General features: G+C 35.0%; 1 non-coding gene across 1 annotated transcript; it reads left to right on the plus strand.

Moving 5' to 3' along the window:
- The first annotated feature begins 23122 nt into the window (after positions 1-23122).
- Positions 23123-23233, plus strand: LOC140831264 (small nucleolar RNA R71). Its single transcript, XR_012117839.1, has one exon. It is a non-coding gene; the product is annotated as a small nucleolar RNA R71 (small nucleolar RNA).
- Positions 23234-25189: the final 1956 nt, after the last annotated feature.

A 25189-nucleotide genomic window follows, 5' to 3' on the forward strand; every position in this document is an offset into this window, starting at 1 on the left:
TTTGCAAATGCGACAGTTGCCGAACACTCCTCGGCACTGCTCGGTGGAATTCTTCCCTCCACAAGTGCTACAGTAGGGTCCTGTATAACTCTGGCACAGACCAGCATGTCTAGAGCCACTCGAACTGGATGAGCTACTTCCGGCTTTCTTGAATTTCTTCCCTTGGCTTTCAGGAAATCTTTCTTCCCACTACCACTGCCATTCTCAAATTGAGGAGCTGGTGGAGGCATCTGTGATCTCGGTGCTGAAGGCACAAACAAAGCCTTTTTCTGTCTCATCAGACCGGCTTCAGCTCCCTTGGCTCGGTTCAAAGCATCAGTGAAGTTGTTTGGCCTCCCGGTATCCACCAAGGTAAAGATTTCAGGATTTAGGCCATTTATGAACTGATCCGCAACGGCCTCATCATGTTCAGCCACATGAGGAGAAAATCGGAGCAGAGTAGAGAACTTAGCCACATATTCCTCAATGTTTAATTGGCCCTATCTCAAGTTGGCGAACTCGGCTCCCTTGTCCTTCCTATATGAAACTGGAAAGAACCGTTGATAAAATTCAGTTCTAAATACATTCCAGGTAATGGCCATACCTCGTTGTTCCAATGCCTGTTTCGTTGTGATCCACCAGTTCTTGGCAACGTCATGCAACTGATGTCCGATCAGTTTCACCCTCTTCTCATCAGTATACTCCAAAGATTCGAACATCATTTCAATATCGTCCAACCAACTCTCACAATACACGAAATTCTCCGTACCCTTCAAGGTCAGTGGATGGAAAGACTGGAATCTTTTTAGTAAAGTCCCCATGGGTGTCGCTGTCACATCCATGGGAGGATTTGAAGTACTACCCTATTCAGGTACTCTTCTCGGAGGCATATCTGATAATCGAAGAGGTTAGTAATTCCAACTACCACATATCAGTTTCATTCTTCCTCGGATCATCTTACAGCTGATCCATTCCAAATAATACACTATACCATATCAAAATCAGATATTCAGGCAACATGTATTAAAACAGGAATTCATGCTAGCAATCAAAAGAAGGAAAGAAAACCTCAATCTACCCCGCTCACTAGCTCCTATCTCACTCTCAAGGATCTATCGCTCTGATACCACCTGTTGTGGGGACCCGGACGCTAATCATGTTCTTAATCATCATTGGGACTAATTAATCAATTATAATAACCAAGGTCTAATTTTTTTTTAAATAATGCGGAACGTAGTGACATAAAAACATATATACATCTCACTATATAAAAGTATAAGTCATGTATCACATACATTTATTCAACTAAGGTTTAACAGCTAATGTCAAGTGTCCAACCCTATCTCTAATCCAAGTCCGGAGCCTCCACTCTAATCTTGATCTCTCTTCATCTCCGTGACCCTGAACCTGTCCCACCTGTTGTCATGTACACATACAGACAAGACAACAGCCTGATAACTCCGGTGAGAATAAATCCCAGTATAAATCAACGAAACATGCAATCTTATAAACAAATATAAAGCATGTAACAGGTAACAGCAATATGTATCAAAATCTGAAACATAACTAATATCAAACTGTCGACACTACTTGTAGCTACACAATTTAGACTAGACTCAATCCTAGTCTAGGGATCCCGGTTTCCAGAAGTTGACATTCCATATCGATCAACAGTAATAGAAGAAATATCGATTCTATCCACATCGATATGGTATCGATCACCAGCAATAGAAAAAGGTCTGATTCTATCCACACCGATATGGTATCGATAACCAGTAATAGAAGGAACTCTAATTCTATCCACACCGATATAATATCGATCACCAGTAATAGAAAAAGCTCCAATTCTATCCACACCGATACGACATCGATCAACAGTAATAGAAGAAACCCAAATTCTATCCACATCGATAGCCAATCCTCTGGTGACAGACTTTGGCTCTATCACCAATACATTATCATGTAACATCGTGCAATGTGCCCGTGGCGATCCCGCCACTATCAGGCAATTCTGTTACAAGATTACTCGACTAATACCTGCTGTCTATATATCAAGAGAACAAGTATATCAATCAAATACATGCAAATATCAATGCAATAAAATAAAGTATGTGATTTAGGGAAACTCAACTCCAAACTGACTCAAGTCGATCTCCCAATACCACATTGACTTATACCTTCCGTTTGTAGTCCCGGTCTGAAGCAACATCAGTTCTGAACTCAAGACTGTCTCTGTAAATCTAAAATGACATATTGATAATCATAATATCAATGTTCCATTCTCACTTCAACACTGAATCTGATTAATCAGGATTTAATTCAAAATAAACGGCATAATGGTACCATCTCAGTATCCCCGTCAATACAACATCACCAGATAACAGTTACAATCCATAACCCATATCCAATACAATCGAAAATCAATCAACAATTCAAATCTGTCCAATATCAACAGATATATTCTGAAAAATCATAACAATTCCATAATCAATCTGTTCTTTGATCTGACTTCGATTCTACAATGTGTAGTATTCTCAGAACACATAATAATGATCAAATAATAATTCCTCCAATATCATAATTTCAAATGATAACAGAACTCAATAAAACTTACATCCAGTTGTAGCTGTCAACACAAAGATCTCAGTACTGGGTTCAGATTATAAATCTGAGTACCGAATCTAGAATAATCAAATTTCGCAAGCGTAAGAAAACTTTGAGGGAATTGCTGAAACCCTTTTCTCGATTCTTGCTGTTGGTCTCATAGGAAATGAAGAATATACATTATATATTTGCATGCAAGGACAAGTGTCATATTCAATTCCCAAATTGCACTTTAGTCCCTGAAGTATTTACTTTTTGCAATTTGGTCCTCACAACTCTTTTTAATTCCATTTCAATCCTAATTAATTACAAAAATCGTGGAATCTAATTCATCATTCCAAAATTCGTAAATTAAATAATTTCGGATTAAAATGATATAATCTCGAGCCTTACAATGGCTTTCTCAAGGTTATTTTTAATTATTTTGGTTATCATACTCACGAGTCTTTTATTTATCGGAGAATATCCTCCTTGTTTGTTTTCTTTATTTTTACAAATGCTTGTACTTGTTGTTTATCCATTACTTTGTATTGCAATATTCATTAACTAATAAAATGCATCGTAATTTTTTTAGTACCACCATGTCAAATTTGACAAAGCTCGAATTTGTTGCGCTTGACATCACGGGGAAAAATTATATGCCATGGACTCTCGATGTAGAAATGCATCTTGAGTCATTGGGTCTAAGTGATACCGTAAAAGAAAATGGCATATCGACATCACAAGAAAAGGCAAAAGCCATTATATTTTTGCGTCGACATCTCGACGAGGGATTGAAATGTGAATATTTAATTGAAAAAGATCCCATGGCTTTGTGGAAATGATTGAAAGAAAGATTTGAACATATAAGGGAAGTTATACTTCCGACCGCCCATGATGAATGGAATATGTTAAGATTTCAAGATTTTAAGAAAGTCGGTGATTATAATTCAGCGATGTACGAATAATCTCGCAGCTAAAATTTTGTGGACATGAGATCACAGAATCGGAAATGCTTGAAAAAACATTTTCCACGTTTCATGCATCAAATATTACTCTATAGAAACAATATAGAGTACGTGGATTTGCGAGATATTCTGAACTCATCGCCTGTCTTCTTGTGGCTGAAAAAAACAACGAGCTATTAATGAGAAATCATCAGTCTCGACCCACTGGATCAACAGCATTTCCAGAAGTAAATGCTGTAAGTAAAAATGAATTTAAACCTCGAAACCAAAATCAAATTCAAAGACAAGATTTTGGCCGAGGTCGAGGTCGTGGACGTGGATGTGGATGTGGAAATGGCCGTGGTCGTGGTCGTGGTCGAGTCCGTGGTTTTGAAAACAATAGAGATAGTTATTTTTATAACGCATCTCAAAAGAGCGTCCCAAACCATCCATTGAAAAGGCATCATGAGAATACAAGTGTTAATGAGAATCACTCAAAAAGATATGAAAGTTCTTGTTTCAGATATGGTACTCCAGGACATTGGTCCCGTATTTTTCGAGCCCCTGAGCATCTTTGTAAACTTTATACATAATCATTAAAGGGGAAAGAAAAGGAGACCAACTTCACTGAACACAGTGACCGTTTGAGTGATTCAACTCATTTTGATGATGGTGATTTTATGAATGATTTCTCTGGAAATGATCAATATGTTGGTGGGATAGAAATGAACAATATTGATGCTGCATATTTTCTCTATGATTTCTCTTAAAATGAACAATATAGTGGTAGAATATAAATGTACAATAATTTATTTTTCATGTATTCATATAATAATGTTTTATTGTATAATTATGATATCTGTTATATTTAAATAAATATTGCCAGTAATTTTATTTCACTGCATATTTTTTTGAAGTTTAAAAATGGAAAATGCTATGAGCAAAGTTGAAGTTTGCATACCCGATAGTGGTACGACGCACACTATCCTCCGAGATAAAAGATATTTCTTGGAACTAAAACCAACAAAAACAACAGTGAATACAATATCAGGTCCTGTAGACTTGATTAAAGGATGTGGTAAAGCACAATTTTTGTTACCTAATGGTACAAAATTTTTGATCAATGATGCTTTATATTCACCACAATCGAAAAGAAATTTGTTAAGTTTTATTGATATATATTCCCATGGTTATGATACTCAAACAATGAATGAATGGAATGAGAAATATATGTGTCTTATCACATATAAATCAGGAAAGAAATATGTGATTGAAAAACTACCAATGCTCCCTACTGGATTGCATTATACATATATAAGTCCAATTGAATCAAACATGGTAGTTGATAATTCTTCAATACTGATCAATGGCATGATCGATTAGGACATCCTGGTTCAACAATGATGCGAAGAATTATAGAAAATACACATGGTCATCCGTTGAAAGACCAGAAGATCTTTCAGAATAATAAGTTTCAATGTAAAGCATGTTCTCTTGGAAAACTTATTATAAGACCATCACCCGCCAAAATCCAAACTGAATCACCAATGTTTCTTGAACGTATTCAGGGTGATATTTGTGGACCAATCCATCCACCATGTGGACCATTCAGATACTTTATGGTATTGATTGATGCCTCCAGCAGATGGTCATATGTATGTTTATTGTCAACTCGAAATGTTGCATTTGTAAGATTACTTGCTCAAATAATAAAATTGAGTAATCAATTTCCCAATTATACAATCAAGAAAATTAGACTTGATAATGCTGGTGAATTTACTTCCCAGACTTTCAATGATTATTGTATGTCTATGGGAATCATTGTTGAACTTCCTGTTGCTCATGTACATACACAGAATGGATTGGCTGAATCATTGATTAAACATCTACAAATGATTTCTAGACCAATGATTATGAAAACAAAGCTCCCTATTTCTATATGTGGACATGCAATTTTACATGCTGCTTCATTAATTCGCATCAGACCAAGTGCATATCATAAATACTCCCCATTGCAGCTTGCATTTGGTAAAGAACTAGACATTTCTCATCTGAGAATTTTTGGATGTATGGTGTATGTGCCTATTGCACCACCGCAACGAAAGAAAATGGGACCTAAAAGAAAGGTTGGAATTCATATCTGTTATGATAGTCCATCAATCATTCGATATCTTGAACCTCAGACAGGCGACGTGGTCACAGCACGTTTTGCTGATTGTCATTTTAATGAGGAAATCTTCCCAATGTTAGGGGGAGAACAGAAACATACCGAAAAGTAAAATTACATGGTATGTATCATCATTGTTACATGTGGATCCAAGAACAAAACAATGTGAAAAAGATGTACATCAAATTGTACAATTGCAAAGAATAGCAAATCAAATACCAGATGTATTTGCAGACACAAAAGGGGTAATTAAATCAAATATACATGCTGCAAATGCCCTTGCTCTTATTGAAATTCCGAAGAAAAAATTGAAGATACTCATGATGTCATTAAACGCCTGAAGCGTGGAAGGCCAGTCGGTTCCAAAGATAAAAATTAATACTTAAATAATAATTCACCCAAGTGTAGGTTGTCTGCAAGTAATATATTTCGTAAGTACGAGATCGATCCACAGAGAGGTTATTTTTAGTTTAAATTTATTAATTTATAGATTACCAAATGCAAGAATGAAGTTTACAAATTATAAATTTTGTCAAGGCTTGAGGATTTATTCTTGATTTATGTAACATTGTTTAACTAAAAGTAAAACAAAAGAAACCACCATAAATAATGATTCCAAGAAAATTAAAACACACACATAATATAATATAGTTCTCATTATAGAAAATACCGAATTAACCGATATTTTATATATGATACCTATGATTATAGTTATAACTATATAAATATATAATTGCATAAAGTAAATGTTAAATTAAATCATTATATTTCATTTAAAACAACCGGCAGAGCCACGCTATTGCCTAAATGAAATATATTGATTTAATAAGTTAGTTGCGGTAAAGTAAAAGTTAGTTGCGATAAAGTAAAAGTTAGATGCGGAAAGTAAAAGTTAGTTGCGATAAAGTAAAAGTTAGATTGTTAGTATTAAATCATAATATTTCATTTAGAACAACCGGCAGAGCCACGCTATCGTCTAAATAAAATATTATGATATTATTATATAAATATATATATCTCTATATATATATAATATAAAAATAATAATAAGTGATGAAATATTTATTGTATCAAAATTAAACAACAAATCAAGATAACCACTTCAATGGTATCAATCTTTTGATGTAAATTGATAATAAGAAATAATTCATTTTTATACCTACAATGAAAATAAGTTAGCTAAATGAAAAGAAATAAAGAAAGAATATACAAAATATAAACAATCTTACTTCACCAAGAATGCATCCTCTTCACCTTGACATAATAGATTTAGCTTGCCATGAATTTACTTTTAATCAACACTAAAATATCACTCTTAGTTGAGAAAATGAAAGAAAATATATTGGAACTTAGAACTTTGATACACACTCACACTATATTTTACAATGAGATAGAATGATTCTCAAGCTAGCACAAGGCCTTTATTTATAGGCCAAATGAGAGAAAGGGTCAAAAATTCTATTAATGCCATGTAGTTGTAATAGTATTCTTTGTCTCCTCAACTCCAATTCCATGTCCCTTCTTTCAATGCCTTGTTCCACGACTTTTCTCACCACTTTGACTCTGATTAAGGCCACAAACATGTGGGGAATTTTGTGTAGATGAGTTTGGCCACTTGATTCACCTCATTTGGATAAATATTGAAATAGTTATGAATTTTTTACTAAATGATGGTCATAGTAAAAGTAAATGTGTCCTCCTTTTGATCTTTGCACAATTTGATCATCTTAATGAGTTTTTTAGGCAATCATGTCTTCTGCAAAGTTGTAGATAACTTCTCAAGGATTCCAACCATGTTTGAGTCACTTCCATTTGAATTTTCTAGCTTGAGTTATCATTATTTTACCAACAAGTAAAAAAACCTGAAAATAAAACAAATTTAGTAAGACATTTAAATATAAACAAACAATACTAAAATAACATAATTTATAATTTTAATGAAACTTAAAATTTTAAAATACAGGTTTTAACATATAATAAATTATTAATTTTAAGTTTCATCACACCCCCACACTATCTTATTACTAGTCCCTTAGTAATAAAATTTATCGGAAAGTCACAACCTAGATTCTTTATTCTTTTTATATATTCAAATACAAACATATTCATTTTAAAAACAAACTCATATACCGATTTATATATATATATATATATACACTTTTCATTTAATATAATAATATATAATTTGATGTGTTTTTATTCTTATTTTCACATAATATATAAAATAACAATATATATGATTAATAAATTTCTAAATTTATTTATAAAAATATAGTCAAAAAGATAATTCACGCCACCCACCATAACATGTACAATATCAAGAATATTTTTGTAAAAGCCTCAACTCCATATATTCTTTCAGGTCAAAATATTTTATGAATAGCTAGTTTTCACTCATGGAGTTGGAATGAATATTAACTCTCATTGAAAAAGTCTAAGTATTAAAGCAGACAATTAAATAAACTAATATTGAAAACAAAATAAGAAAATTTACAAAGAATAAAATCCCCTTTCTTTTCTTTTTTTTTTCTTTTTTTTATCTTTTTTTTTTCTATTTTTTTTTAATAACGTGACTGCAAAATTTTACAATAACATAAACTTTTTTTTATCCAAACATTTTACCAAATATATATATATATATATATATATATATATATATATATATATATATATATATATATATATATATGTAGTAGCCTGAATTCCAAATTGGGTAATTAACGGATTAATGGTGATTAAGAAGGTTTAATGTGTAATTTTGACCATAGTCATGATCGGACGGACCGAAGATGGTTCGGTAGCACCGAAGAGTTCGGACGATCCGAAGTGGGTTCGGTGGATCCGATCATGAGGTGTCAAGAGTTGATCGACACGTCAGTTTGCATGCAAGTTCGGATGATCCGAAGTGTAGGTTCGGTGGATCCGATCATGAGGTGTCAAGAGCCGATGGACACGTAGGAGTTCGGACGTTCCGAAGTGTGTTCGGTGGATCCGAACATAGCCTATAAATAGTGCTCGGAATTCCTCATTTTGGATTGCAAATTCTTGAAGTTGTGTCTCCTAGTTGAGAGGTTTGGAAGGTTTCTAGGGTTAGTTGTTGGTCGAGCGATAGCCAAGAGCTGCCAGGATTGGTAGCGTAGCGATGCCTGAGTTACGAGGCAATCGACATCAAAGGGCTGTCGACGGACGAAGGTAAACCCTAAACCTTTGGTAGTACTGGTTTTGCTAGTCTAGCATGGTAGTATTGTTCATTGGGTATGCTTTTGATGCGTAGGCTTGTTCTGGACCTGATTAGCGGTGTTGCGTAAGGCTAGGCTTGCTGTGATAGAGGTACGAAAGTACTATCCGAGATATCCTGGTCGAGTATACATCCTTATATGTGTTGCATGATTATGTGGTGCATTGATATATGTCATATGATGCATGCTATTATGTCACGTTTTATGATGCATGTTGCATTTCATGTTGAGCCGTATCTCCTTCGATATAGCCTTTACTGTTGAGCTGTATCTCTTTCGAGATAAGCTATATCTTGTGGGGCCGCTCAGCCCTGTCTTGTCTTGTGGACGCATGGACACCGAGAGTACACAGTGGCCGACGGGTCCGGAGGGCTTCGGTGATCCGGGACATTTTAGGTCCACGTCTGTTCTTGTAGTGGATGCAGTGACCCAGAGGAGTACCGCGCGGCACTATCCACTTGGCGCCTCTAGACTGAGCATTTTGAGATCCTTTGTTACTCCTGTTTCTTGACTACCCTGGTATCATATCATAGCATATGCATTTCATATAGGTTTGTATACTCATGCTTTTGTACTGGGCGTTCTTATCGCTCACGTCCTCGGTTTTGTTTATCTTGGACACCCCATTCCCACGGGGCAGGCCTCAGGTTGGACAGCTCAGGAGGAGGAGGAGGAGGACGTTGAGTAGCTGGTTGGTTTAGTTCTTCGGTATCTTTTTGTTTCGATATGGTTGTACCGTATATTTCAGTTTAGTTGAGTTGTTCTGGATTTTCGTTTGGGTTGTATATCTATCGTTTGGTGTCAGTTTTCCGCTGTTATATCTGATTATTATTAATTAAGTTAATTGCATGCTTAGTTCTTCATTAGTAGGTGATTCTGGAACGGGTCACTACATTTATGGTATCAGAGCATGCTTACGATTTTGGGTTATAGATTCTGTTTTGGGATTTTCGTTGACCATTTTACCATTTTCCCCATTCTATCTTGTAGCGATGGCTGACCACTTTGGTGATGAGAGTAGTCAGGGAAGTGTAGGTCGTTGGGGTGACCAGGACGATCGTAGGCGTCATCGTGAACATCGTCATCGTCGGGATGGTCCTAGGCGTTTTGATTTGCACCGTTTCATTCAGATGGGGCCTAAGCCTTTAGTCGGCGGTGAGACTCCCGATGATGCTGAGGATTGGTTAGAGCGCATGGAGAGTTGTTTCCGTGCATTCCAGTGCACCGAGGAGCAGCAGATGGAGACCCTTAGTTTTCTTCTCGAGGGCCGTGCGCGCAAGTGGTGGCGATCGACTTCTGCGCCGATAGTCCAGTCCCAGGGTAGGGTGACTTGGGCCGATTTCCGTGCAGCTTTCATGCAGCTGTATTTTCCTCCAGCCCTTCGTCAGGCAAAGACGATTGAGCTCCTGAATCTTAAGCAGGGTAGTATGTCTGTTGACGAATATCAGCAGAAGTTCTTTGAGTTGTTACCTTTTGCTCCTCATATCAGTGGCAGTTCTGAGGCTAAGTATGACCATTTCATCCAGGGTCTTAACCAGGAGATTTTTGATCGAGTCACTGTCTGTGATAATCCTACTTCGTATGATGGATTAGTGAACCGGTGTCGCCAGGCAGAGATCAGTCTCCAACGTGGTAGGGCTATTCTTTCTTCCAGACCTCCGAGTACTTTGAGCCCTCGATCTCAGTCTTTCAAGAAGTCAGGTTCTTCTTCTTCTGGATCTGGATCACGGTCTAGCGGTGTTTTCCGCTTTGGTAAGAAGAAGGTTTCTTGTGTGCATTGTGGGAAGAACCATCCATCGGAGCAATGCCGATCAGCCGCGGGAGCTTGTTTTCAGTGCGGAGAGATGGGTCATATTAAGAAGAATTGTCCTCAGTCGCGGGGTGGAGCAGGATCTGGTTCCGGATCTCAGACGACTGTGCAGCAGAGGAGGCAGGGTCAGGCTGTGGGTAGTTCGAATCTTCGACCTCGTGCCCAAGGTCAGGTTTTTGCGTTAAACCAGGATCAGGCTGCAGATGAGACAGAGAGAGTCATAGCAGGTACTTTCTGTTTATGCGGTATTCCTGCTTTTGTTCTTATTGATACCGGAGCATCGCATTCATTCATTTCTGCACGATTTGTTAAGCGTCATAAGTTACCGTATGTTTCTCTAGACGTCATTCTTTCCGTTTCTACCCCGATGGGTCATTCGGTGTTAGCAAAGCGTCTAGTGATGGGTTGTCCCTTAAATTTTGAGGGTAACAAATTGATTGCGAATCTTATGATCCTGGAGATAGAGGATTTTGATTGTATTCTAGGTATAGACCTATTGACTACCTACCGAGCTACCGTGGATTGTTACCAGAAGCTTGTTCAGTTTCGTACGACTGAGAGCTCTAGTTGGTTTTTCTATGGTGAGGGAGCGCGACCTCCGATGCCAGTGGTATCTGCTCTGAAAGCCTGTCGTGCTTTAGAGTCGGGCGGGAAAGGCTACCTCATCTATGCGATTGATTCGTCCACAGGTAGTGTTGGTATAGAGGATATTCCAGTGGTTTGTGAATTTCCTGATGTCTTCCCAGATGAGATTCCTGGTTTTCCTCCGGTTAGAGAGGTGGAATTTGGCATTGAGTTAATGCCAGGGACTGCACCGATTTCTCGTGCCCCCTATCGTCTTGCTCCGTCAGAGATGAGAGAATTGAAGCAGCAATTGCAGGATCTTCTTGATAAAGGTTATATTCGCCCAAGTGTTTCACTTTGGGGAGCTCCAGTCTTGTTTGTCAAGAAAAAGGATGGGTCGATGCGATTGTGCATTGATTATCGCCAGCTGAATCGTGTGACGATTAAAAACAAGTATCCATTACCCCGTATCGATGACTTGTTTGATCAGCTTCAGGGTACCTCTGTTTACTCCAAGATTGACTTGCGATCGGGTTATCATCAGATGAGAGTCAGAGATGATGATATTTCCAAGACTGCATTTCGTACTCGATATGGGCATTACGAGTTTCTAGTTATGCCATTTGGATTGACGAATGCGCCAGCGGTGTTCATGGATCTGATGAATCGAGTCTTTCGGGATTTTCTAGATCAGTTTGTTGTGGTTTTCATCGACGATATCTTGATTTATTCTCACAGTGTGGAAGAGCATATCCAGCACTTGAGGATTGTGTTGCAGATTCTTCGCGAGAAGCAATTGTATGCTAAGCTGAGTAAGTGCGAGTTCTGGATTGATCGTGTAGTATTCCTTGGTCATGTGATTTCCAAGGAAGGAATTTCTGTGGATCCCAGCAAGATCGAAGCAGTGCTGAATTGGTCACGTCCTACGACGGTGGCTGAGATCCGTAGTTTTCTAGGTCTGGCAGGGTATTATCGTCGCTTCATCGTGAATTTCTCTCAGGTAGCTAGACCATTGACGCAACTTACTCGGAAGGATGTTCCATTTGAGTGGTCATCTGAGTGCGAAGATAGTTTCAGAGAGCTTCGTCGACTTCTGACTTCTGCACCTGTTTTGGCGTTACCGTCAGGATCTGATGGTTTCAGTGTTTACACCGATGCCTCTTTTCAAGGCTTAGGGTGTGTGTTGACGCAGAATGGTCATGTGATCGCTTACGCTTCTAGGCAGCTGAAACCTCACGAGGAGAAGTACCCTATTCATGATCTAGAATTAGCTGCTATTGTGTTCGCGCTGAAGATCTGGCGTCATTACTTGTACGGGGTTAAGTTTGAAATTTTTACTGATCATAAGAGTCTGAAGTATCTGTTCACTCAGGCTGAGTTGAACATGAGACAACGTCGTTGGATGGATCTACTTAAAGATTATGACTGCGAGATCAAATACCATCCAGGTTCTGCGAATCTCACAGCCGATGCTCTTAGTCGCAAGGTGAGAGCCTCTGCATTTCAGACCAGTGCTATGATTAGTACTATCCAGGATTGTTGTTCATTGGGATTTAATTTCAAACATCGGAAAGATATGGAGAGCATTCGTGTTACTACCATTCTATCTGAGCCAGCTTTGTTCGCTCGGATTCGAGATGCTCAGATGTCTGATCTCAAGACTCAGAGATTAGCTCGGTTGGCTGGTGGAGATAGCAATTTCCATTATCAGTCTAATGGTCTTCTGTGTTTGTCTAATCGGGTTGTGGTACCAGAGGATGATACTTTGAGGGAAGAAATCTTGGCTCAGGCTCATCGAAGCAAGTTGAGTGTCCATCCAGGAAGCAACAAGATGTATAAAGATTTGAGGACACGATTTTGGTGGAAAGGGATGAAGCGCAGCGTTTATCAGTTTGTTTCCAAGTGTCTTGTTTGTCAGCAGGTTAAGGCAGAGCACCGTCGACCGGGAGGATTATTGCTGAACTTACCTATTCCTGAATGGAAGTGGGAGCATATCGCGATGGATTTCATTACTCACTTACCATTGTCTTCGAGGAATAGTGATGCTATTTGGATAGTGGTGGATCGATTCACCAAGTCTGCTCATTTTCTGCCATATAACCGTGATTTCACTTTCGATCGTATGGCTCGATTGTACATTCAAGAGATTGTACGTTTGCATGGGGTGCCAGTTAGTATTGTCAGTGACAGAGATCCTCGTTTTACCTCACGATTTTGGGGTAGTTTCCAGTCAGCATTGGGCACTTCACTAAGTTTGAGTACAGCTTATCATCCAGAGACCGACGGTCAGACAGAGAGGACTATCCGTACACTTGAGGATATGATGCGAGCTTGTGTGATGGATTTCGGAACCACTTGGCAGGATCATTTGCCTTTGATTGAGTTCGCGTACAACAACAGCTATCATCGTAGTATTGGTATGGCACCATTTGAGGCGTTGTATGGGCGACGTTGTCGTACTCCATTATTTTGGGATGAAGTTGGGGAACGACATGTTGAGGGACCGGAGTTAGTCCAGCAGGCTATTGATAAGGTTGCAGTAATCAAGAAGCGGATTAAGATCGCTCAGGATCGACAGGCTAGTTATGCGAACACCAAGCGGCGGCCTCTTTATTTTCAGCCAGGTGAGAAAGTGTTTCTCCGAGTTTCGCTTTTTCGCAGGATTTTGAGATTTGGTCTCAAGGGTAAGCTATCTCCGAGATTTATTGGTCCTTTTGAGATTCTGGAATGTGTGGGAGATTTGGCTTACAGGTTAGCATTACCTCCGTATCTGTCTGGGATTCATGATGTGTTCCACGTATCTTTGTTGAGACGATATGTAGCAGATGAGTCTCACATCTTGCATCCCTCTGAAGTTCAACTAAATTCGGATTTGTCTTACGTGGAACGACCAGTGCGGATTCTCGATCGCAAAGACAAGGTGTTGCGGAATAAGATCATTCCTCTTGTCTTAGTTCAGTGGCAGCGCAGAGGCACTGAAGAAGCCACTTGGGAGCTAGAGAGTCGTATGCGTTCGGAGCATCCAGAGCTCTTTTGAGTTGTACTATGGTTGTAATATGGATGTGTGTGTGTTTTCCGTTGTAATCTAAATATCAGTTGTGTTTAGCAACAATTGAGATATAACAACAAGGTTGTTACTCCTTTTTTGTTCATCCTCTAAACTTGATTTCGAGGACGAAATCTTTTTAAGGGGGGGAGAATGTAGTAGCCTGAATTCCAAATTGGGTAATTAACGGATTAATGGTGATTAAGAAGGTTTAATGTGTAATTTTGACCATAGTCATGATCGGACGGACCGAAGATGGTTCGGTAGCACCGAAGAGTTCGGACGATCCGAAGTGGGTTCGGTGGATCCGATCATGAGGTGTCAAGAGTTGATCGACACGTCAGTTTGCATGCAAGTTCGGATGATCCGAAGTGTAGGTTCGGTGGATCCGATCATGAGGTGTCAAGAGCCGATGGACACGTAGGAGTTCGGACGTTCCGAAGTCTGTTCGGTGGATCCGAACATAGCCTATAAATAGTGCTCGGAATTCCTCATTTTGGATTGCAAATTCTTGAAGTTGTGTCTCCTAGTTGAGAGGTTTGGAAGGTTTCTAGGGTTAGTTGTTGGTCGAGCGATAGCCAAGAGCTGCCAGGATTGGTAGCGTAGCGACGCCTGAGTTACGAGGCAATCGACATCAAAGGGCTGTCGACGGACGAAGGTAAACCCTAAACCTTTGGTAGTACTGGTTTTGCTAGTCTAGCATGATAGTATTGTTCATTGGGTATGCTTTTGATGCGTAGGCTTGTTCTGGACCTGATTAGCGGTGTTGCGTAAGGCTAGGCTTGCTGTGATAGAGGTACGAAAGTACTATCCGAGATATCCTGGTCGAGTATACATCCTTATATGTGTTGCATGATTATGTGGTGCATTGATATATGTCATATGATGCATGCTATTATGTCACGTTTTATGATGCATGTTGCATTTCATGTTGAGCCGTATCTCCTTCGATATAGCCTTTACTGTTGAGCTGTATCTCTTTCGAGATAAGCTATATCTTGTGGGGCCGCTCAGCCCTGTCTTGTCTTGTGGACGCATGGACACCGAGAGTACACAGTGGCCGACGGGTCCGGAGGGCTTCGGTGATCCGGGACATTTTAGGTCCACGTCTGTTCTTGTAGTGGATGCAGTGACCCAGAGGAGTACCGCGCGGCACTATCCACTTGGCGCCTCTAGACTGAGCATTTTGAGATCCTTTATTACTCCTGTTTCTTGACTACCCTGGTATCATATCATAGCATATGCATTTCATATAGGTTTGTATACTCATGCTTTTGTACTGGGCGTTCTTATCGCTCACGTCCTCGGTTTTGTTTATCTTGGACACCCCATTCCCACGGGGCAGGCCTCAGGTTGGACAGCTCAGGAGGAGGAGGAGGAGGACGTTGAGTAGCTGGTTGGTTTAGTTCTTCGGTATCTTTTTGTTTCGATATGGTTGTACCGTATATTTCAGTTTAGTTGAGTTGTTCTGGATTTTCGTTTGGGTTGTATATCTATCGTTTGGTGTCAGTTTTCCGCTGTTATCTCTGATTATTATTAATTAAGTTAATTGGATGCTTAGTTCTTCATTAGTAGGTGATTCTGGAACGGGTCACTACAATATATAAGCATTTATATAACAGATACATTCGACTATCTTTGAAACTTATCTAGCACAAACAAATCTTTTTGTTTGTTTTTGTTTTTGTTTTTATTTTTTAATTAAGAACACATTGATAGTACATCAATCAAATCTTGAAAAAAAACAAATATTACAATGAATAAAGTATTTTGCAGTCCGTTATTTATTTTACATCTTTTTTTTTTTCAATAAATATTTTTTTTAGGGGAATTATATTCTTGTAATTAACCATTTTTTAATAATCAATAAAAGTTTATTAATTGTTTTCTCATTTCTCACCACTTACTCACAAAAGATGTGTGAGTATATATTATTTTTTTACAAAAAATTCTTTCAATTATACATGTTAACAACCATACAAATCATATCTTTTAACTATATTCTTATAAAAATTTTAGAAATTATTTTATTTGAAAGCACACACACAAATATATACATATATGTAAATAAATAAACACATCTATTATATATTTTATATTAATTGATCAAAATATATATGTATATAAATTGGTACATATGAAAACTAATTTTTCTTGTAGTCTGTAATTTGAATAATGAATATTAAAATCTAGTGTATTGTGATTTTCCGATAATTATTAACTAATGCGTCTCAGGTGCATTTTACTGACACCTTACTCGACATTGAACTAAAAAATATTATTATTATTACTACATATTTTTATTTTTATATAAAAAAAACTAAGAAGAGAAGAAGAAGAAGAAGAAGAAGAAGAAGAAATTATTCATACCTTTAAAAAAACATTAAAAACACACCGTTGAATCGCAAGTTTAGCATCACATGAATTTTCTTTTCTTACTCTTGGATGTTGGCCAATTAAGTTGAGATAAGAATGGATCTGGTTCATGACTAAATCCTTGCAGTAAATTAATAAGTTCACCTTCACTTGTAGCAGAAACTAACATCCTTCGCGAAGCTAATGAAATAAATCCCTGTTCCACAACATCATCAAGAAACGATAACAATTTATCATAATAATTGTTAACATTTAACAAACCAATTGGCTTATTGTGGATATTTAATTGTGCCCAACAAACAGTATGAAATATTTCTTCCAAAGTACCAAAACCTCCTGGTAAAGCAATGAAATCATCTGAATGTTCAATCATTTGAGTAATTCTTTCATACATGTTGTCCACTTTCATTTCTTCTCCTATTGTTGGTCCTGTAAGATTGGCTAAGGTAATCGGAATAATGCCTAAGACTTCACTTCCACCTGCATGCGCAGCTTTTGCAACTTTTCCCATGAGGCCAACTTCACCACCACCATATACCAAATGAATCTTGTTTTTAGCAAGTGCTATTCCAAGCTTTTCTGCTACTTCTTCATAAATTGAATCTTTTCCTGCACTAGATCCACAAAATACACAAATATTTTTTATTTTACTTACCGTGGACGTTGACATCTTGAGAAATATGTTTTCTGTAATTGTTAGATCACAGCATATGAATTTATAAGCGTAACATGCCAAAAGTCAATATTTGAACAGGAAATTATTATTATTAAAAGAAAATAAAAATGACAAAATTAAAACAAATATATACAGCGTAGTTGTGATTGTGGCTCACATCTTCCTCTGATTTTACGTTCAGTAACGGCTTCAACGCCTTCTATGAGTCGAGGATATGCTTCCCATCCAATTTTCTTATAAATTGGTAAACAGGGTCTTTTAACGTCAGATTCCCAAGACGAGATTGTATATATATTTACTTATCTAAATAGACATGCGTTACTACAGTAGGATCTTTGTAAGGCTGATCCCACCGTCCATATTGATATTCCTCATGTTGAAATTGCCACCATAGTTTAAGAAGTTCATTTTGCACGTATCCACTAGAATGCGTATCAAGAACCTCTAGAAAATTATCCAAAGGCTCTTTACTCAGACCATTCTTAATGAATAAAATTTTATCTTCTCTATTCATTGACGTCATTCCAACATTTTTGCATTTCCCATTACAAGTCCACCTTGCACATTTATAACATCCACCTATACGTTTAGCTCTTCGCTTTTTAGCATATGTGCTTTTACCAAATCCTGGCATATGTCTTATTATTATTTCACTTGCTTCCCCAACCAATCGGACTTTTGCTTCAATTATCAAACGGACATCACTCGGTATGCCATATGACATCATCAACCTTAGCCGCTCACATCTAGCTTTATAAATTTTCTTCAACGCATTATCAGGTAAACAAGCAAAATATTTACGAAGATTCATAATACACGCATCCATATTATTATTATTATTATTATTATTATTATTATTATTATTATTATTATTATTATTATTATTATATATATATATATATATATATATATATATATATATATATTTCAATTATTTTGGGAAAACTGAAGAAACCGACTTAGACAGTCACGGAGTACCGTTATCCGCCACTTAATCGGGAAATGAACTAGAATCTGCAAAAACAAAATGAAAATATCAACAACTATTGTGGATCATATAAAGGCATAAACTCATCATTAAGAATTTCATTTTCTATAAAAAGCTTAAGTCTTTGCCCATTAACTTTAAACACATCATTATTTTTGGGATTTTCAATATCAACAGCACCATGAGGATAAACAAATTTGACTATAAATGGTCCTGACCACCTCGATCTTAGTTTACCTGGAAATAAATGCAAACGAGAATTATAAAGTAAAACTTTTTTTCCAATTTCAAATGACTTTCTCATAATATTTTTATCATGAAAGGCTTTTGTTTTATTTTTATAAATCTTTGAATTTTCATATGCATCATTTCTTAATTCTTCAAGTTCATTTATTTGCAATTTTCTTAATTTAGATGCATCATCTAAATTAATATTAAATGCTTTAATTGCCCAATAAGCTTTATGTTCAAGTTCAACCGATAAATGACAATGCTTGCCAAAAACTAACCTATATGGTGACATCCCTAATGATGTTTTAAATGCAGTTCTATATGTCCATAATGCATCAGTTAATCTTAAAGACCAATCTTTTCGATTTGGATTAACTGTTTTTTCTAAAATTTGTTTTATTTCTCTATTTGCAAGTTCAACTTGACCATTACTTTGAGGATGATATGGGGTAGAAACTTTATGTGTAATGCCATATTTTCTTAATAAGGAAGAAAATGATTTATTTATAAAATGACTTCCCCCATCACTAATTATTGCCCTAGGTATTCCAAATCGACTAAAAATATTTTCTTTTAAAAATTTTATAATAACTTTATGGTCATTAGTTCTACATGCAATCACTTCAATCCATTTTGAAACATAATCAACAGCGACTAAAATGTACGTATATCCAAAAGATAATGGAAATGGACCCATAAAATCTATCCCCAAACTATCAAATATTTCAATAATTATGATTGGATTTAAAGGCATCATGTTTCGTTTTGAAATTGATCCCATCTTCTGACAATTTTCACAATATTTGCAAAATAAATGCGTATCTTTGAATAAAGACGGCCAATAAAATCCACATTGTAAGATTTTTGTAGCTGTTTTATTGGATGAAAAATGACCTCCACATGCTTCAGAATGACAAAATTTAATAACATTACTTACTTCATTGTCGGGTATGCATCGTCGAAAAATTTGGTCAGGACAATACTTAAATAAGTAAGGATCATCCCAATAAAATTTTTTAACTTCTATCAAGAATTTATTCTTATCCTGTGAATTCCAATGAGAAGGCATTTTATTTGTCACAAGAAAATTTACAATGTTGGCAAACCATGGCATAATAGTAGCATAAAAAACTGATCATCTTGAAAATTTTCATTTATTGGTATTTCATTATGAGATGATTCAGTCATTATTCTAGATAAATGATCGGCTACAACATTTTCTTTTCCTTTTTTATCTTTAATTATAATATCAAATTCTTGTAACAATAAAATCCACCGTATTAATCTTGGCTTAGCATCTTGTTTATTTGATAAATATTTTATGGCAGAATGATCGGTGTAAACAATAGTAGTAGAACCAATTAAATAAGATCGAAACTTATCTAATGCAAATACTACTGAACGTAATTCTTTTTCAGTAGTTGAATAATTTATTTGGGCACTATTTAAGGTTCTACTAGCATAATAGATTGCATAAGGTTTTCCTTCTTTTCTTTGTCCTAACACAGCTCCTATAGCATAATCACTTGCATCACACATTAATTCAAATGGTAAAGACCAATCTGGAAGTTGTAAAATAGGTGATGTAATTAAAAGATTAATTATTTTTTGAAAAGCATTTTCACATTTTTTAGTCCATTCGAATTGTGTATCTTTTGTTAAAAGATTTGACATTGGTTTAGATATTATGCTGAAATTTTTTATAAACCTTCTATAAAATCCTGCATGACCCAAAAATGATCGAACTTCTTTGACTGTTTTTGGTGATGTTAAATTAGAAATAACATCAACTTTGGCTTTATCAACTTCAATTCCTTTTTCAGATATCACATGTCCTAAGACAATCCCAGATTTAACCATATAATGACATTTTCCCAATTTAAAACAAGATTTTTTTCTTCACATCTTTTTAATACTTTTTCTAGATTTTTAAGACAATTTTCAAATGAGTTTCCAAAACAGTTATATCATCCATAAAAACTTCTACAAATTCTTCAATCATATAACTGAAAATACTTAACATGCATCTTTGAAAAGTAGCTGGAGCATTACATAAACCAAATGACATTCTTTTAAATGCAAAAGTTCCGAAAGGACAAGTGAAAGTTGTTTTTTCTTGATCTTCTAATGATATAGGTATTTGATAATACCCCGAATACCCATCAAGAAAACAATAATAAGAATTTCCTGCTACTTTTTCTAAAATTTGATCTAAAAATGGTAGTGGGAAATGATCTTTTCTAGTTGCATCATTTAATTTTCTATAATCAATACACATACGCCAACTAGATGGAATCCTAGTTTGTAATAACTCTCCTTTTTCATTTTTTATAACAGTAATGCCTGACTTTTTAGGTACTACTTGTGTTGGACTTACCCATTTACTATCTGAGATTGGATAGATAATTCCAGCGTCTAATAGTTTTAATACTTCATTCTTAACAACTTCTTTCATATGTGGATTTAACCTTCTTTGCGGTTGTTGATACGTTTTAGCATTTTCTTCCAAGTGAATTTTATGTGTACAAATTAAAGGATTCATACCTTTTATATCTTTCAAAGTCCATCCAATTGCATTTTTATATTTTTAAGTAATTGAATTAAATCTTCTTCTTGATTTGGTAGAAGAGTGGAAGAAATTACAACAGGAAATGTTTTATTTTGACCAAGAAATACATATTTCAATTCTAATGCTAAAGCTTTTAATTCAAGTTTTGTATTATCATCTTCTTTAAAATTATTTTCAGACTCCAAACTTTCTACTGAAAAAACTTCACATTGTTGATTTAAGTTTTCTTCTTGTATATTTTCTTCCATAATTGTTTGAATTTCATTATCATCTTCATTTTCATTTTCATCAATACTTGGTTGTTTACATAAATTAAACACATTAAGTTCTAGAGTCATATTTCCAAAAGACAATTTCATTATTCAATTTCGACAATTAATTAAAGCATTTGAAGTTGCTAGAAATGGTCGTCCCAATATTACTGGAATTTCATTATGTACTTCTATTGGTTGTGTATCTAAAACAATAAAATCTACAGGATATATGAATTTATCAACTTGAACCAACACATCTTCTACAATACCTCGAGGTATTTTGATTGACCTATCCGCCAGTAAGAGAGTAACAGAAGTGGGTTTTAATTCTCCTAAATTAAGTTTTTCATAAACTGAATAAGGAAGTAAATTCACACTTGCTCCCAAATCCAACAAAGCTTTTTTAATTTTATTTTTTCCAATAATACATGAAATTGTTGGACAACCAGGATCTTTATATTTTAAACTAGAATTGTTTTGAAGAATAGAACTTACTTGTTCAGCCAAGAATGCTTTCTTCTTCACATGCAATTTTCTCTTCACAGTACATAAGTCTTTTAAAATTTTTGCATAGGAAGGTACTTGTTTAATAGCATCTAATAATGAAATATTTATCTTTACTTGTTTAAAAACTTCATAGATATCAGAATCACTTTTTTGTTTTTTATAATTTGTTAATGCATGAGGAAATGGTGGAGGTTTATTTGAGTCATTTACTATTTTAGATGATTTATCATTCACCATATTATTCTTAGAATTTAAGGTATCATCATTCTCAAAAGTATCAGGATTATCATCCTTACTCTTTGATTTTAAATGATCCTTGTTTTCATTAATATATGGATCATGAACTATTTTACCACTTCTAAGGGTAATAACAGATTTTATTTGATCAATTTTTTCATTTTTTAATTCTTGATTTTGATTTTTAGGATTAGGTTGAGGTTGAGATGGAAATTTTCCTTTTTCATGAATATTAAGTGCAGATGCAAATTTTGCAAGAGTTTCTTTCAAATCATTCATAGATTGACTGTTTTGAATATTGATAGACTCTTGCTTTTGGATAAATGCATGAATTACATCTTCAAAGTTTTTTCTTGGAGGTGTAACATAAGGAATATAACCTTAATGATTTTGGTTATTTTGAAAATATTGTTGTGACGGTTGTGCATTATTATCATTCCTCCAACTAAAATTAGGATGATTTTTCAATCCCGGATTATATGATGGTGAAAAAGGATCTAGTATTGGTTTTTTATAATTGTTAACATAGTTTGCTTGTTCATGGAGACATTCTTTAAATGAAGGTAATGTTGGACAATCTTTTGTAGCATGATCATGTGTATCACATATATGACAAACAATTTCTTGAATACTTTTTAATTGACCACTCTTTTTCATTTCTAATGACTCAATTTTTCTTGCTAAAGATGAAAGTTTAGCTTGAATATCTGTATCATCTTTAAGATTATAGATACCACCCCCATTTGTTGAATTATTGATTTTAGTTGTTGGTGGTTCTATTGTACCTATATTATCCCAATTTTGAGCATTTTCTGCTAATGAATCCAAATATTCCATAGCTTCATTGGGGTTTTTAATATCAAAAGTTCCATTACACATGAATTCTATCATTTGCCTATCTTTAGGTATAAGACCTTCATAAAAGTGAGAAACTATTCTCCATGTTTCAAAACCATGATGTGGGCATGTATTAAGTAATTCTTTATATCTATCCCAACATTGATAAAATGTTTCTCCTTGTTTTTGAGAAAAAGTTGTAATTTGTCTTTTAAAAGAGTTTGTTCTATGGGAAGGGAAAAACTTTTTGAGAAATTGTTGTTGCATTTCTTCCCATGATCTTATTGAACTTGATCTTAAATTTTGTAACCATGTTTTAGCTTTATCTTTTAAAGAAAAAGGGAAAAGCTTTAATCGAATTATATCCATGCTACAATTTTGATCATTATAAGTGTTACAAACTTCCTCAAATTCTCTTAGATGTAAATATGGATTTTCAAAATCTAAGCCATGAAAATTTGGTAAAAGTTGAATAATTTGAGGTTTAAATTTGAAATTAGATGCATCGTGAGGAAAAACTAAACAAGATGGGGCACTAGTTCTAATAGGGTTCATATGGTGCCTAAGTGTTCTTAATTGATCATGTTCTTGATTATTATTATTATTATTGTTATTATTATCATTATCTTGATTATTTGAATTATCATCCATATTTAAATTATTTTCAGATACTCGAATAAGTCTACCACTTTTTTTTCGACTCCAAACACTCATACAAGTAAAAACACAAAATACTTATAAATAAAACATAAATAACAAATATAAACTTAATTTATACCTCCCCGGCAACGGCGCAAAAAAATTGCTAATACTTAAATAATAATTCACCCAAGTGTAGGTTGTCTGCAAGTAATATATTTCGTAAGTACGAGATCGATCCACAGAGAGGTTATTTTTAGTTTAAATTTATTAATTTATAGATTACCAAATGCAAGAATGAAGTTTACAAATTATAAATTTTGTCAAGGCTTGAGGATTTATTCTTGATTTATGTAACATTGTTTAACTAAAAGTAAAACAAAAGAAACCGCCATAAATAATGATTCTAAGAAAATTAAAACACACACATAATATAATATAGTTCCCATTATAGAAAATACCGAATTAACCGATATTTTATATATGGTACCTATGATTATAGTTATAACTATATAAATATATAATTGCATAAAGTAAATGTTAAATTAAATCATTATATTTCATTTAGAACAACCGGCAGAGCCACGCTATTGCCTAAATGAAATATATTGATTTAATAAGTTAGTTGCGGTAAAGTAAAATTTAGATGCGGAAAGTAAAAGTTAGTTGCGATAAAGTAAAAGTTAGATGCGGAAAGTAAAAGTTAGTTGCGATAAAGTAAAGTTTAGATTGTTAGTATTAAATCATAATATTTCATTTAGAACAACCGGCAGAGCCACGCTATCGTCTAAATAAAATATTATGATATTATTATATAAATATATATATCTCTATATATATATAATATAACAATAATAATAAGTGATGAAATATTTATTGTATCAAAATTAAACAACAAATCAAGATAACCACTTCAATGGTATCAAGCTTTTGATGTAAATTGATAACAAGAAATAATTCATTTTTATACCTACAATGAAAATAAGTTAGCTAAATGAAAAGAAATAAAGAAAGAATATACAAAATATAAACAATCTTACTTCACCAAGAATGCATCCTCTTCACCTTGACATAATAGATTTAGCTTGCCATGAATTTACTTTTAATCAACACTAAAATATCACTATAGTTGAGAAAATGAAAGAAAATATATTGGAACTTAGAACTTTGATACACACTCACACTATTTTACAATGAGATAGAATGATTCTCAAGCTAGCACAAGGCCTCTAATTATAGGCCAAATGAGAGAAAGGGTCAAAAATTCTATTAATGCCATGTAGTTGTAATAGTATTCTTTGTCTCCTCAACTCCAATTCCATGTCCCTTCTTTCAATGCCTTGTTCCACGACTTTTCTCACCACTCTGACTCTGATTAAGGCCACAAACATGTGGGGAATTTTGTGTAGATGAGTTTGGCCACTTGATTCACCTCATTTGGATAAATATTGAAATAGTTATGAATTTTTTACTAAATGATGGTCATAGTAAAAGTAAATGTGTCCTCCTTTTGATCTTTGCACAATTTGATCATCTTAAT

The sequence above is a fragment of the Primulina eburnea genome, chromosome 4 (assembly GCF_022965805.1).
Source record: "Primulina eburnea isolate SZY01 chromosome 4, ASM2296580v1, whole genome shotgun sequence".
Taxonomy (NCBI): Eukaryota; Viridiplantae; Streptophyta; class Magnoliopsida; order Lamiales; family Gesneriaceae; genus Primulina; species Primulina eburnea.